Source organism: Rhinolophus ferrumequinum, chromosome 17 (genome assembly GCF_004115265.2).
Source record: "Rhinolophus ferrumequinum isolate MPI-CBG mRhiFer1 chromosome 17, mRhiFer1_v1.p, whole genome shotgun sequence".
In the NCBI taxonomy this organism is placed as follows: Eukaryota; Metazoa; Chordata; class Mammalia; order Chiroptera; family Rhinolophidae; genus Rhinolophus; species Rhinolophus ferrumequinum.
Genome location: NC_046300.1, coordinates 65,233,625 through 65,248,644, shown reverse-complemented (window position 1 = coordinate 65,248,644; position 15,020 = coordinate 65,233,625). Strand labels below are relative to the sequence as shown.

The window sequence follows — 15,020 nt, the reverse complement described above, 5'->3', positions numbered from 1 at the left end:
TAAAAATGTTAACATCAATAAAGAATCATCTATCTATGGGCTCTGGCAGGATATACACTACTCTACTTTATTTACCCAAACTTTTCTGGACGGTGTGGAGGCACTCTCTTTTCTCTCAGTTTCAACTCCACTTGGCTCCCCAGCTCAGACTTTGTTTTTCATTCATTGACTTCCTGTGTGGTGGAAAATTTCCCTTGCATCCTATCCTCCATCTTAATCTGTTCCATGATCAGTCCTCAAAACTTGGGCTCTCACTTGGATTCAAGCCCTTTTGGAATTCACAGCAAAAACCATTTCTCTCTCAAGGAACCAGCTCTGGCAAATCAGAAGCACTTTGCTTTCAGCCTATAGTGTCCCCTGTGAGTTAAAAACATCCATTAAGCCCTTAGTAACCTCCTTTGTTCCCAGGCTTTGTTTGCCCTCCCTGTAAATACCATTGATTCAGTTGGTGGGAAGCAAACCCCACACCACTAGAAGTAACTAATGAATAGAAACATTTGTTTACTTCTTCAAAATACTCTCCTGCTGTGACCCTCAGAAGAAATCCTGTACTTTGTGGATTTTTTTTTTTTTTGGAGGTGTATTTGCTGATGTTTTTGTTTTGTTTTACAGCTTATTGTTTGTCACCACATGGCATCTTTTCATGTATTTTCAAGTGTGTTTTTTTTCCTTCAGACCATTCCAGTAGAAAATTGAGGAAATTTGTCTGTTTTCCTTGTTGTGAATGATTATCTATTTTGCAGAATACTGTCGGGTGGGTGTAATTGCTCCAGTCTAGTAAATTGGGGATTTATCCACTGGTCATCGCTACCTCAGAGGTCGCAGCACACCTGCTTCCTTACCTGAGGCTCCCATGCACTTCTCATTTGATAATTGGATTATCCAATGTATTGGCCCTGTTACCCAGAGAAGGAAACTTGGTGTCAAGGGCTATGTGGCTTGTGAACGTTATCCTTGGACCTTGGGTCTTAAATCCAGGTAGACTTCACTGGACTTGAGACTTCACTGAATAACCATCTGACCTAAAGAGGTGCCAGAATGACGCTCAAGAACTGACCCACCAAGGAGTGGATTCTGTGTGCAAAGGCTGCCCCTCGTGCATCCCACGCAGTTCCTCACGGAGCACTCAGTGTCACAAATGCGGACTGAATGAATGATACCCACCTCTTGCAGTTCTCCTTGTACTTAGGTTATCATTAAGGCTTTTGAAAAAAGCAGTTGACCATGGTGCTTAGTTTTAGCTTTACTACAATCCACTGTTTGCAGGCCCAAACAGAATTAATTATAAGCCTGATCGCTTTTGAAATTTATTTAGTAGGTTCTATCTGTAATAAAATGTAGGTGTTTCAACTAAAAAGACAATGTGTTACAAGGAATACAATCATAAATTATCAAGCTTCCAGGGAAACAGTTCTTTCACTTTTACAGGTGAGGAAGACAGTTAAGGAGCCTTCCTTGAGCTCTTTCACCATGATACAAACCTCACCAATATTACACATATTGGACGAGGTTTGTTACAAGGAAATAGACCAGTTTCATGTCATGTACTTTTTAAATGCATCTCTTTTCCACGATGTCACAAGATATTTTACTCCTTTTGTTTTCGTGCACAAGCATGCAAATATGTGCTTTAATAAGTACACTAAGTCAGAGTTAAGTCTATTGCTGTATCTTCTTGGGTTGTAATCTCCTCCTGTCAGATTTACCAAAACTAACAAAATCAGTTGTTCGTTTTTGTTTTCCAGAGAAGCTTGTAAAGCTACGCATCTTAGCTTTACATAACCCTTAGAGTGTTTTTCTGACCTTTGGAACAGAAAAGCATTTCGTTTTTTTTCAAGATGCTTAAAACACTAGGAAAAAAATTCAGGATTCAAGAACTCTGGCAGGGCGTGAGGGCAGGTACTCTGATGTGGGATGCCTTTTCGGAGAGTTGGAGTTTGTCAGTACCAAAGTCCTTTCAGTTGTACCTAAGGCAGGGGTTTTTATTTTAGCATAATCTTGGCCATAAATTCAACACATGTCATTACTACATCCTAGTTCGCTTCCCAGGCTAGAGCAAGGCAGCTACCAGGCTGGATGCGGTTAAGGGCACCTACTGGTGGGAAAATGTCTGTAAACATTTCCTCATTCTGTGACTCCATGACCTGGTCCATGGCTTCCAAGATGGGAGAAAGATATGCCAAAACCACATAGTAATATCTTCAAAAGAAATCGCTTACAGGTTAAGAACACAGATTTTTGAATCAAACTGCCTGACTTCAAATTCCAGCTCTATCTTTTCATGTGCACACTAGGCAGAAACTGAAATATTGTAAAAATCTTATTCTTTGCATTAAGAGCAAATCACTTATAGGCTAGAAACTGTAGGCATGGAAAATAATTTTCCTCCCACCTTTCTAACTTCTGACTGGACTAAAAAAATTAGCATGAGGCAGACTAACAGGAGAAAATGACCTAACATTATGTATGTACATACAGGGTTTCCAAAAGAATTTGAGACTCGAGGACTCAGGGGACAGTGGAGGCTTGTATGCCATTGTGGACTAAGGAGAGGGAGCAGGGGTCTGGGACTTCAAAGAGAAAGTAGGCAGTTCAGGTAGCCGAGAATGAGCAAACGTGTAGACAAATTCATGCGGGGCCAGAAACCATGGGACCCAGAAACCATGGGACACGGAGGGGAATGGAACACGCACACTCGCTTGGATGCTCCCTGTCGGCCACACTTACTTCATATGAGCTGAGGTGAATATGCTAAGGCTGCCTCCTGAAGCAGGTTCTCCTACCTGATTCCTTCAGGCAGGGAGGGGGGCGGGGGGAGGGGCAAAGGTTCCTTCTGAGTCTTTTGTCTCTTAAAAATAATCAATATAATCAATATCCCAAATGCATATTTTGAGGTGAGAAAGTCTGCGCCCCCTCAGTCCCACCTTTGAAACTTTGAATAAGTCTCTAGTCCAAAAGCTAAGTCAGGAGATTGCTCCATATTTCATTGAACCAATTACTCAGCCCTGAGAATAGCTCAGTTCAGTTAACTCATGTCTCATTTCAGGAAGCAGTGATGCAGGAAGTCTCCTAAAGTTAGGCCTATATTGTGGAGGCAAACAATCAGGTATTTAATAAGAGGCATTTTTATGGAAACAAAAGAAAAATAAAGGTTAATGATTAGAGCAAATTATAAACCAGTTTCTGAGCTTGGAGGCTATGAGTCAAGATGTCAGGCTCAAAGCATCTTTGCAGTTTAAAATGTCTCTGATGATGTCATCAGGTGTTCAGGCAAACTTTCTAAGTGGCTTATACACCAACAGGCACAAAGATTGTCCATATATGAGCTGTTGTGGTGTTTTCTCCAAAGTTTGTGTCAAGTTGTCTAGTTGCCGTTTACAGAGCTTCAGGAAAAGGGACGTTTTAGTTCTCAAGGATTCCAAGTCAGAAGGATGGGAGGAAATTGGAAATATTAGTTTGGAGAGTTGCAGCCAAATGTTAGAGTAGCCAGTCCAGTTTACAGATAAATAACAAAAATCTCAAAGAAATTAACAAGAGTAGAATTTAATAGCCGTAAGTGTATTATACTTTCTACTAAAACACAATTTTTTTCTCTAAAATTACCTTCTATTTTTGCCAAAGATAGCCAAATTAAGACTAATTCATTTGCAAATAAGTCTAGTTTCAATAAACTTGGCCTGTTTATTTTTATAAGTACAAGAATACCAGTCGATCATATAGGCTCTTTTCAATCTGCGTTACTGGCATTGTTCACAAGGAATCTCTAGATTGGACTTTAAAAGGCCTCTGAAGGCCAGAAAAGTGAAGCCACGGACTTGCCATCTGATTTTCCTTGCAATACCTATAGATTTGGGTGAATTCTTGTTTTCTTGAAGTCCCTAAAATATTTTGAGTTTCCTGCACTTGCCAGGAAGTGACATTCCTTACTTACCTGGTAGGTTGCTGGGAACCCTGTAAGCAAGTTTCCAAGCCAATGTTTCCAAGTAGGCTTTATTGGCTTTTATAGTCAATCTAGTTCCTGAAAGCTTTCTCATAATATCTGAGTCTATGCATCTCTCTTTCAAATATGACATTCCTGTCAGAGCCTTGGTAATATAACCAATGTTTCCAATTATGTCCTGTTACAAGGAGAACAGATTCTTATTGAACTTATGCAAATAACAGTATTGTCATGAAAATAAGAATACTCAATGAGAGTGTCTGAATTCTGGAGGAATGAGGTATGGAGAAAGAGATAAATGCTTCAATTCTGCTCACAAAAGTATAATTTACTAAACTGCTCTAAGTCCTAGGTTGCTTACGAGAAACAAGTTTCCTTATACCTGGAAAACATCAGCAATGTTCCAAACAAAAGTCACAAAAAATTAATCATCCTCACCAGTTCATTCAGTCCCACATAAAAATAAGGCTTGTTCTGCTTTAATCCAGTTTTTCCATTGGTTCTCTCGATCTTGCCTGATGATTGAGGTTGATATTGGGGAGTGATAACTCCAAAAAGTTTATAAGTCCTTCATCAAGGCTTCTATGATTTACTCAGTGAAGTGGGTTCCTTGATCTCTAGAGATTGTAGAAGGTGGAAAATATCTTTTCTAACAGTTTCTTTGCCACTATGAGGGCATCAGCCTTGCAACAGAGGAAAGCTTCAACACATCCAGAAAATATACTTGCAACAACAAAACCATATTGAAAACCCATACTAAATGTTGAATGAAGTCCAACTTAAATGTACTGTGATGGATGAAAGAATGCAAAAAACAAAAAATGGGCTTTCCCAGGGAGCCAAGAAGAACCAAGCAGCCATCTTGAGTTTCCCATAGCCACAACTATTCATTTAGTTTACAGCCCTCGTTTACCCATACAATATACCTTAGAAGTTTGTCTAAACTTGTTGGACAATGCACCCCATGCAATTTAAGTTGTCAAATAAGCCTAATTAGTTTAATTTTTCATAAAGAAAGAGATTCTTTGAAATGTTCCAATGGCCCTCTTTGGAAACTCTCAAAGTTATTTTCAGGTTAAGAAAAAAGATTTTATTTAAATTTGAATTTTGGGAAGTTTGTCAAGCATAATAAAATTTGACTGAAAAGATCACAGGTCATTATGAAACAATAATTAACCAATTTAAAAAAAGTGACAATAAGAGAAACATGGTGGCATGAGGGGGTTCTCCTTGATATCATGCCTTAAAGTTACAACAAATTGAACAGCTGTAATTCAACAAAGGATTCCCTACACAACACACAAACCTATCTGAGAAATCCACACATCGAAACAGCTGAAGGTGGCTGAATTGGGGCAAATAGAGGAGGAAGGAAAGGAGAAGTGCAGAGATAGAGGGCTGCAGGACGCCGCCTGGAACTCACTGTGGTCCTGGGAGAGGGGAGAATTGAGACTACAGGTGCACTCTCTGGCCACAGCAATTCTGCCTGAGGGATCAGCATATAATATGGCAGAGGCCTTAGGGAAAAGACTGAATATAGAAGTGGGACAGCTTCAGTCTAACAGGCCTCACTGCCAGGCAGAAAACAAAGCCATAGAGCCTGGTTGCCTCTCCCCACCGTCCCAGAGCTTGCCTCCCCCACTCCCTCCCAATGTTAGCAGTGGGTCCCAGAAAAAATGGTAGCAATGTTGGATTAAAGAGCAGAATATCTACAGCCCTGAGAACTGGAGAGACAGTTCCTAGCAGCAGACACACAGTGTGGCTAATCCCAGTGACAAGGGAGGAGCTATAGGGGTGAGGCAGCTGTGGTCTGGCAGTCACCATTACTTGGAAGAGAATTAAGCCACAAACACACCAGCTGCCTCTCCCAGCCCACCCCACCCCCTTCTTTCACAGCTGATTGCAGCAGGGGCACCCAAGGCTGCTGAGACACACAGCTCAGCATCTGGCTGCAGGGACAGCACTGAGATTTCAGAGGCTCAGAACCCCGTTGCCTACCACATCCTCCCATGGGGGTGGTGCACTGAGACTGAGGCAACCTAGCCACAGAGGAGAAGCACACCTCCCCAGGAAATCTCCCATCATGTGAGAAACCTGAACAGCGCAAGAGAAAATAAAATGCTGCAGCACAAGAGAAAATAAAACCCTCCAGTGCTACCTACTGGAAAGCAAAAGATCTCTGTATATTAACCTGATGCACAATTCAGTCCTGTAGATGCCCAAGAAGATAAATAATCCATTAATAACCATAAATAACGAAGGTAACAAGGCAGCTCAGAAAGAAAATGAAAAATCCTCAGAAGATAAACTTAAAGACATGGAAACGTGACTTAAATGACAGAGAATTCAAGATTGCAGTTCTGAAAAAACTCAGAGATGCAAGAAGACTCATATAGGCAGTTTAATGAACTCAGAAATCAAATACACAAACAAATTGAATATTTACCAAAGAGATTGAAACTTTAAAAAGAAATAGAAATTCTGGAGCTGCAGAACTCAATAAAACAGATGAAGAATGAAATAGCCAGCTTAGGAAGTAGAACTGACCAGATGGAGGAAATAATTAGTGATATCAAAGATGGAAATCTAGAAATGTCACAGATGGAAGAAGAGAGAGAGACTTGAGGGTTAAAAGAAATGAAAGAACGCTACAAGAACTATCTGACTTCATCAGAGAGAGGAATATAAGAATAATGGGTATACCAGAAGGAGAAGAGAGGAAGAAGGGAACAGAGAGTCTATTCAAACAGTTGACAAGAACTTCCCAAACTTAAGGAAAGAACTGAACTGCCGAATCCAAGAAGCAAACAGAACACCTAATTATCTCAATCCTAGCAGGCCTTCTCAAAGGTACATTGTATTGAAGCAATCAAAAATTTATGACACAAAAAATAAAAAATAAAAGAATTCTCAAGGAAGCCAGGGAAAAGAAGACAGTAACCTACAAAGGAAAGCCCGTTAGATTATTATCAGACTTTTCAGCAGAAACTCTATAAACCGGGAGAGAATGGAATCAAATATTCAAACTATTGAAAAAGAGAAATTACCAGCCAAGAATAATATATCCTGCAAAATTATCCTTTAGATATGAGGGAGGAATAAAGGCTTTTCCAGATATACAGAAGCTGAGGGAATTTTCTATCACAGGCCTGTATTACAGGAAATACTGAAGGAGGCTATTTGACCTGAAACAAAAAGACAAAAGGATACAAAACTATGAGCAAAATTACTAACAGATAGAAGCAGGAAATGGCAACCCCTACACAGAACAGGGCACTATGCACTTAACATAAAGAGTAAAAGAGATAAAAACCAAAAAAAGAAAAAGAGAAGAAGACAGTTTGCTACTGCAACTCAGAAGTGAACTCACAACATAAATAGGGATCATTTGTGACAACAAAAACATAAAAGCAGAAAAGGTAAAGGTCTGAATTTGCCAAGGGGAATGGAAATAAGATTCGTGCTGAAGAAAAAGGCCTACTATACATATGAAACTTTCTTTCACGTAAACTTAATGGTAACCACTCAAAAAAACAAACAAAAAAATCTAGAACTGAGACACATAAAATAAGAGGAAACAGAGGGGAAAAAATCATAGAATACCACCAAACTAACATAACAGACAGAAAACACAAAGACAAAAGCAACAATAGAGACACCGAGCTACCAAGAAACAAAAGATAGGATAGAATGGCTTTAGGAAATCCTCAGATATCAGTAATCACCCTAAATATAAATGGACTGAACTCACCAATAAAAAAGCACAGAATAGTAAATTGGATCAAAAAACAAAACCCAACCATATGCTGCCTTCAAGAGACATATCTCAGTCACAAGGACAAATATAGACTCAAAACTAAAGGGTGGAAAATGATACTCCAAGCAAATGGCATCCAGAGAAAAGTGGGTGTAGCCATACTTATATCAGATGAAACAGATTTCAGGATAAAAAGGTAACAAGAGACAAAGATGGACATTTCATAATGATAAAGGGGACTATACAATGATAAAGTGGAAAATACAATAAGAAGACATAACACTTATCAATATATATGCTCCCAATCAGGGAGCACCAAAGTATACAAAGCAAATACTAACAGAACTAAAGGGAGAAACTGACAAAAACACAATTATAGTAAGAGACCTAAATATGCCATGGACAGTTATACATAGACCATCCAAACAGAAAATCAGTAAGGAAATATCAGCCTTAAATGACACATTAGACCAAATGGACATAATTGATATTTACAGAGCATTTCATCCTAGAACACCAGACCATACATTCTTTTCTAGTGTACATGGAACATTCTCAAGGATAGACCATATATCGGGACACAAAAGTAACCTCAGAAAATTTAAGAAGATTGAAATCATACCAAGCATACTCTCCAACCACAGTGCTTTGAAACTGGAAATCAACTGCGAAAAGAAAGCAGGAAAAACCACAAATAATGGAGATTATACTCCATGTATTTAATACATGCTATTAAGCAAATACATGCTATTAAAGAACAACTGGGTCAAGAAGAAATAACAAGAAAGATCAAGGGGTGGCCGGATGGCTCAGTTGGTTAGAGCGTGAGCTCTGAACAATAGGGCTGCTGGTTCGATTCCCTCATGGGCCAGTGAGCTGCGCCCTCCACAACTAGATTGAAGGCGGTGAGCTGCCACTGAGCTTCTGGAGGGGCGGCGGGATGGCTCAGTTGTTTAGAGCGCGAGCTCTCAACAGCAAAGTTGCCGGTTCAATTCCCACATGGGATGGTGGGCTGTGCCCCCTGCAACTAAAGATTGAAGAAATGGCGACTGGACTTGGAGCTGAGCTGTGCCCTCCACAGCTGGATTGAAGGACAGCAACTTGGAACTGATGGGCCCCAGAGAAAGACACTGTTCCCCAATATTCCCAAATAAAAAATTTTTAAAAAAGACTTCTTACTTAGTAAAAGCTGTTAAAAAAAATGAGAGAGAGAGATCAAAAGATACATAAAAACAAGTGAGAATGAATATACATCATATCAAAATTATTGGGATACAGCAAAAGCAATATTAAGAGGGAAATTTATATCATTACAGGCCTATCTCAAGAAACAAGAAAAATGCCAAATAAACAACTTAACATTACATCTTAAAGAACTAGAAAAAGAAGAACAAGTGAAACCCAAAGTCAGCAAAAAGAAGGAAATAATAAAAAATTAGAGCAGAATTAAATGAAATGAAGAATAAAAAAGGCAATAGAAAAAATTAATGCAACAAGAAGATGTGGTACATATATACACAATCAAACATTACTTGGCCATAAGAAAAGATGAAATACTGATATTTGTGACAACATGGATGAATCTTGAGATTATCATGCTAAACAAAATAAGTCAGAAAAAATCGAGAACCATATGACTTCACTTATATGTGGGATATAACACTGAAAGCAACAAACGAACAAGACAAAGAAACAAAAACTCATAGACACAGGCAACAGTTTAGTGGTTACCAGAGGGTAAGGAGAGGGTCGTAGAAGAGTATAAATGGCATCAAACGGTGATGGAAGGAGAACTGACTCTGGGTGGTGAACACACAATGTGATATATAGATGATGTAATACAGAAGTGTATACCTGAAACTTATGCAACTTTACTAACAATTGTCACCCCAATAAACTTTAATAAATAAAAAATTAAAAAGTGACAATAAAAGATTTCAAAGAAAAACAGAAGTTTACATAATTGTTAGCAAAATGTTTGCTCTTACTATTGAGAAGATTCAGTTTTCTGAAGTTATCAGGACCTGATTACGACAACATAAAACAAAATTATTTTTATAAAACATAAAATCTTTGCTTTCTAGGCGGAAAACTTTTCACAATATCTTATCAGGATCAAACCAACAGTACAAGCTAACTTTGTCCTTTTAACAGAATGAAACAGGATCAAACTCTTAATTCTGTATCAGCTTTCTTTTGATATTTAAATTCAGTTAATTAAATTTATTCCAATCTCATTTAGCTTAACCACACAAAAAATTTCCTTTCTCTAGATTCCTTTCTATAAACCTTGTACAACTTTCCTTGTCCAATTTACCTTGTCTGTTATTCTCTTACCCATTCAGAAATAACTAACTTATTTTAGGGAAAACCATTTTCTTATAATATCCTCAAAATGCTTTTCCATACCTTATACCGTCTATTACTAAAAACATATTATGTCCTTGCATTCGAAGTTGTTTCCCTCATTGTTCCTAGTAGTTTCAATTATATTTATTGGAATTTTTAACCCCTAAAAACCTCAATTTCTAATGAAAACTAAGTAATTGTGAACTATTACGTCAGTACTTTTTAGGTTGGAAAATTTTATAATTTCAAGAAACAGGCTCTTTTACTGGCAAATATATTTCATAATTTTTAGAAAGACATGCTTCCTCAACAAAGCACAAAACATATTCATTAACATCTGAATTTATCTTTTAGTTTCTTTGTAATAAGAAAATTCAGGTTTCAGTATTTTATCTTATTTGGAAATGATCTATGTATTCAATAATTTCCATCATTTAAGTTAACAAAAGTCTAAGGTTTCAAGTTACGAAAGATTTTGGAATATTATTTGAAGTGCATATACCATATAGTTATTGTAAAAAGTTTCACCCATAATCTTTTATTTCTATTTATATCTATTTAATTTTTTCTTTAACAATTATATTTAGATTACTCATGAAAACTCCATGAGACATCAGATAAAGTCAGTTATTATCCCAAGCTATGTTTCCTGCTGACAAATTTTGTAATAGATAATGTGAACTTATTTTTGTAAAGCCAGGTAAAATAAAAATATTATGTTTAATATTGATAACTCTAAAGTCGTGTGTTTTAACCAAACCAAACTTAAACCAGTTTTAATATCAAATATTTTCCCAGATCATGTGATCCTGAAAAGCATTTGGGTTACTTTCTATTATTATTTTTTTGAGACTTTTTAAGTGCTTGTTTGTTTACACCAATTAAATAAAGCTCTTTTAGAAATTAGCAGTACCATCCAGAGGTAGAAAATACCATGTTATACGTAAGACATACAGACCAACAAACACAGAGTTACTAATATTTATAGAGAACACTTAAGATTTTTTTCACTTGCCTAATTTCCAAGAATCATTTGCATCTTAAGGAATGTCTCTTAGGTCCTAGAGAAGATGGGGTAGAAAAATCTACTTCATAAAGGCACAGAGAAAGTATCCAAGTTACAAGCTTAACAATATCTTTTCCTATCAGCCCCCGATAGAAGCCCGTATCTTCTGTTTTACACTGTGTCTCCGGGCATCTTACTGATTGCCATTTGGTGTGTCTAATTAATATTGCTGACGGGCAGATTTACGTGCCTTCTGCTTTACAATACTAGGTACTGGAAATGCTCCCCAATCAGATAAAAATTCCATCTCCATAATGTAATCAGGTAAAAGACACAATCACTTCACTTAAAGCCAATTCAAATATACTAGTTTTCCTAGGAACTTTTACCTTAATTTTATCAACTGTTATGTTGCCAATCTAGAGTCTTCAAAAAGACTTCATGAACAAGTTTCAGTTTGACAATATGGGAGGGAAAAGTGTTCCTACGCTACACCTACTATCCGTGTCCATAAAACATTCAGGTAACGCTCATATAGCTTCTTTACATAAGTCCTCTTTAAACATTATAATTTTTGTCGACGAAAAAGCATGCAGCCTAAGGAAAAGCGTGTAAGAGTTTATTTGAGCCAAACTGACAACAATTGCCAGGAAGCAAAATCGCAATGGATTGAGAAAGCGCTCTGCAAAATGGTGGTTTGCAGCTTATTTTATACATTAGAATCCAAGGAGGAAGGTTAAATGAAATCCATTGGTGGTAGATTAAGGAGGTGGGAGAAAGCAAAGCGGGGAAATCTCTGGGATTGGATAAAGATAAATTGGAGAGACAGGTGCTTCTTTCACATAGGTGGGTACAGGATAGTTAATAGTTGACTGTTTACAGCACATATAGAGATGGTAATCGTGGGACAAGAAAAACAATGTGGGGTTATGTAGTTTCCTGCTCTGGTTGAGAAAAAAGGGATCACTGACATTCCAAGGGCAGGTTATCCTAGATGCAAAAAGACAATAGACAGGCTCACTTAAGGTGAAGATTGACCTTTGTCAAGGAAGCTTCAGGCTAAAGATGTGACTTCCCGCTGGCCCACCTTAGTTAGGAATTTTTATGTTCATGCCATCCTATGTGGTTATTTTCAGTCTCCTGAGCTTGTCAGGTTTAACCTGTGCCCCCTTTTCCATCCACATTTTCATAATCTTAACCATTACATTTTTACAGTCTGCCAGTCTCACTGTCATCTGAATCAGGGCTTCCCCAGTAGGCTTTGGCACCACAGTTCATGCAGGGGCCTGTACCAAGGAGTAACTTGATGAACTGGCCTGACTGCTGCCCCAAGCAATTGCTGGTCATACTTCTTTCTCATTGAAACCTGTGCTTCCAACTTTTTCCATTTTTCCAAACTGGGATAAACAGAGTAGACTTACTTAGGGCCCTTTAGTGTTGAGGACCAGCGGGGTTCCTTTGGCCTGCCCAGCCTTTGCTAGTGCTGTCTTAACCCCATAAATATCTGTTTTATTTGTTCCATTATTAATTACTCTCTAAAGATTTCCACCTTGCTGGGACAAGCCTGTGACTTTCCCCATACAGTTTGCTCTTTGTTTTGCCCCATCAGTATTTTTCACTTCATTTCTCAATAATCTTCTATAAATTTCCAACTTGTTGGGAAGCATCCTTTGACTCTCCCTTTGATGTTTCCCAATTCTCTTGTTAATTAACCTAATATCTTTATTAGTATCTATGAGACCTATGAAGCGAATCTGAGACAGCAAATTCAGTAAGGCTTCCCTAATTATTTTTGTTTGTAAGGCTAGTCGTTATATTTCTTTGTATCCACTTTTAAAATTTGGTCTATAGGTACCAATAAAACAGCTGTTTACAGAGAGCTCTCTAAAATATTTCCAATTTAGAAGTTTTTCTAATTCAAAGAATCCATCATCAGGCCAGTGATGGTAGGATCTATTAATCTCAATAGTAACTCAAACCAATAACGCTTTTTCTGGAAAGAGACAACTTGCCAGGCTTAGAGTAAACTTTCACTATGGACGTTACAGGTGTCCCTGCAGTGGGCACAGACAGTGCAGCCCTCGTGAGCTAAAACTTCACTTCCCAAAACAGACAAAGCAAAGACCTTTGTTGGACAGGTGGTCAGGATGGCGTAGTGGGTACCGTGTTTTTGGTCTCTGATAAAAATGTGAGATGCCTCCAGCCACAAACCTGCTAATTTGTGGCAGTGGGCAGGTGCTACAGGAAGGGGATTTTTCCAGCACTCACAAGTGACAAAGGTTGAGATTCCAAAGACCCCTTGTGGGCTGAGGTCTCTCACGACAAATTCCCTAAGAGCTGGCACAGACAAAAAAGATGCTTGAAACCCCAGTCTGTTCAATTGGCCACCAGATGCACCCCAATAAGTGCACTTTCCAGATGTTGGAGACCAGAGAAAATATGTTTGCTGATCACAAGCCAAGCTCTGAGGACACAGACAAGAGACATAGACAAAAAAAAACAACGACAATCTCTGAGAGGAAAGATCAATAGAAAAAGAAAGACCCAGTGGTTGCTAGGCCCAAGAAGCTAGCTTCAGAAATACATATTTTCTCCTGCCAATCAAAATTTAGAAGAGAGAAAAACGATTCTCACCACTTCTAACTTCGGAAGGTTGACAGGTAAGAATGCTTATCTCCTGCCAGCTGTAAGTCAGACTTCCATGATCTCTCAGTTGTAGCTGCCTCTGGGAGCTAGCAGTATTCCAGCCAGAGCTCTGTCTGGCTCGCCAGGACTGTGGGGCAGAAAAATAATTTTCCTCCCACCTTTCTAACTTCTGACTGGACTAAAAAAATTAGCATGAGGCAGACTAACAGGAGAAAATGACCTAACATTATGTATGTACATACAGGGTTTCCAAAAGAATTTGAGACTCGAGGACTCAGGGGACAGTGGAGACTTGTATGCCATTGTGGACTAAGGAGAGGGAGCAGGGGTCTGGGACTTCAAAGAGAAAGTAGGCAGTTCAGGTAGCCGAGAATGAGCAAACGTGTAGACAAATTCATGCGGGGCCAGAAACCATGGGACCCAGAAACCATGGGACACGGAGGGGAATGGAACACGCACACTCGCTTGGATGCTCCCTGTCGGCCACACTTACTTCATATGAGCTGAGGTGAATATGCTAAGGCTGCCTCCTGAAGCAGGTTCTCCTACCTGATTCCTTCAGGCAGGGAGGGGGGCGGGGGGAGGGGCAAAGGTTCCTTCTGAGTCTTTTGTCTCTTGAAAATAACCAGTTTGAATAATCAATGTCCCAAAAAGCATATTTTGGGATGAGAAACTCTGATCCCCTCAGTCCTCCCCTAGGGACCCATAGTGTTTGAGGACCTCCTGTTACTGCAGATCTGTTTTCAGCTACTCCCCACGTTGGCACTGCTTTAGTACAAGGGATCCAAGACATAATAAATCTGCTAGCAGGTAGGTTTTTGCCTTCAGTTTTGTCCTACAGTTTATTGTTGCTGCTCTTGCAATTAATTCAGCTTTAATTTTTACATAAGACAGGCTCAAACAACAAGTAAGGATTATCGTTCAACATAGATAAAATCTCATTCCACCAATGCTACTCCATTCGTGATGCCCTGGGCTTCACTGTTCTGATTGTTCTATTACTTGTGCAGGTGTCTTCAGCCCCACTAGGAGACACAGACAGTCACCCTCTACTTACCTCCCCACACAGAATGAGATGTCTCCTTTGTGTAGTAGTGCTATGCGTGGAATTCAGAACAGAGTGATTCTATGGCCCAGTCCAAACAAACTGGGAAGAGTTTTCTTCTTTGTAAACTTACTCCTCATCCTAAGCCCGATGGTCATACCAAACAGTGGGCAGGTTGGTCTCTGTGCCTCGGTTTTCTCATCAATAAGACAAGGATAATAATTGTACCTCCTACTGAGGGTGTCAGTAGGATAAATTACATAAACATGTAAAAGTT

The 15,020-nt window shown here is 38.9% G+C and overlaps 1 protein-coding gene across 2 annotated transcripts in view; it reads left to right on the top strand.

Moving 5' to 3' along the window:
* The window catches only part of EIF4E3 (eukaryotic translation initiation factor 4E family member 3), an 82,461-nt gene that overhangs the window by 51,251 nt on the left and 16,190 nt on the right, over window positions 1-15,020 (top strand). The window lies entirely within an intron of this gene.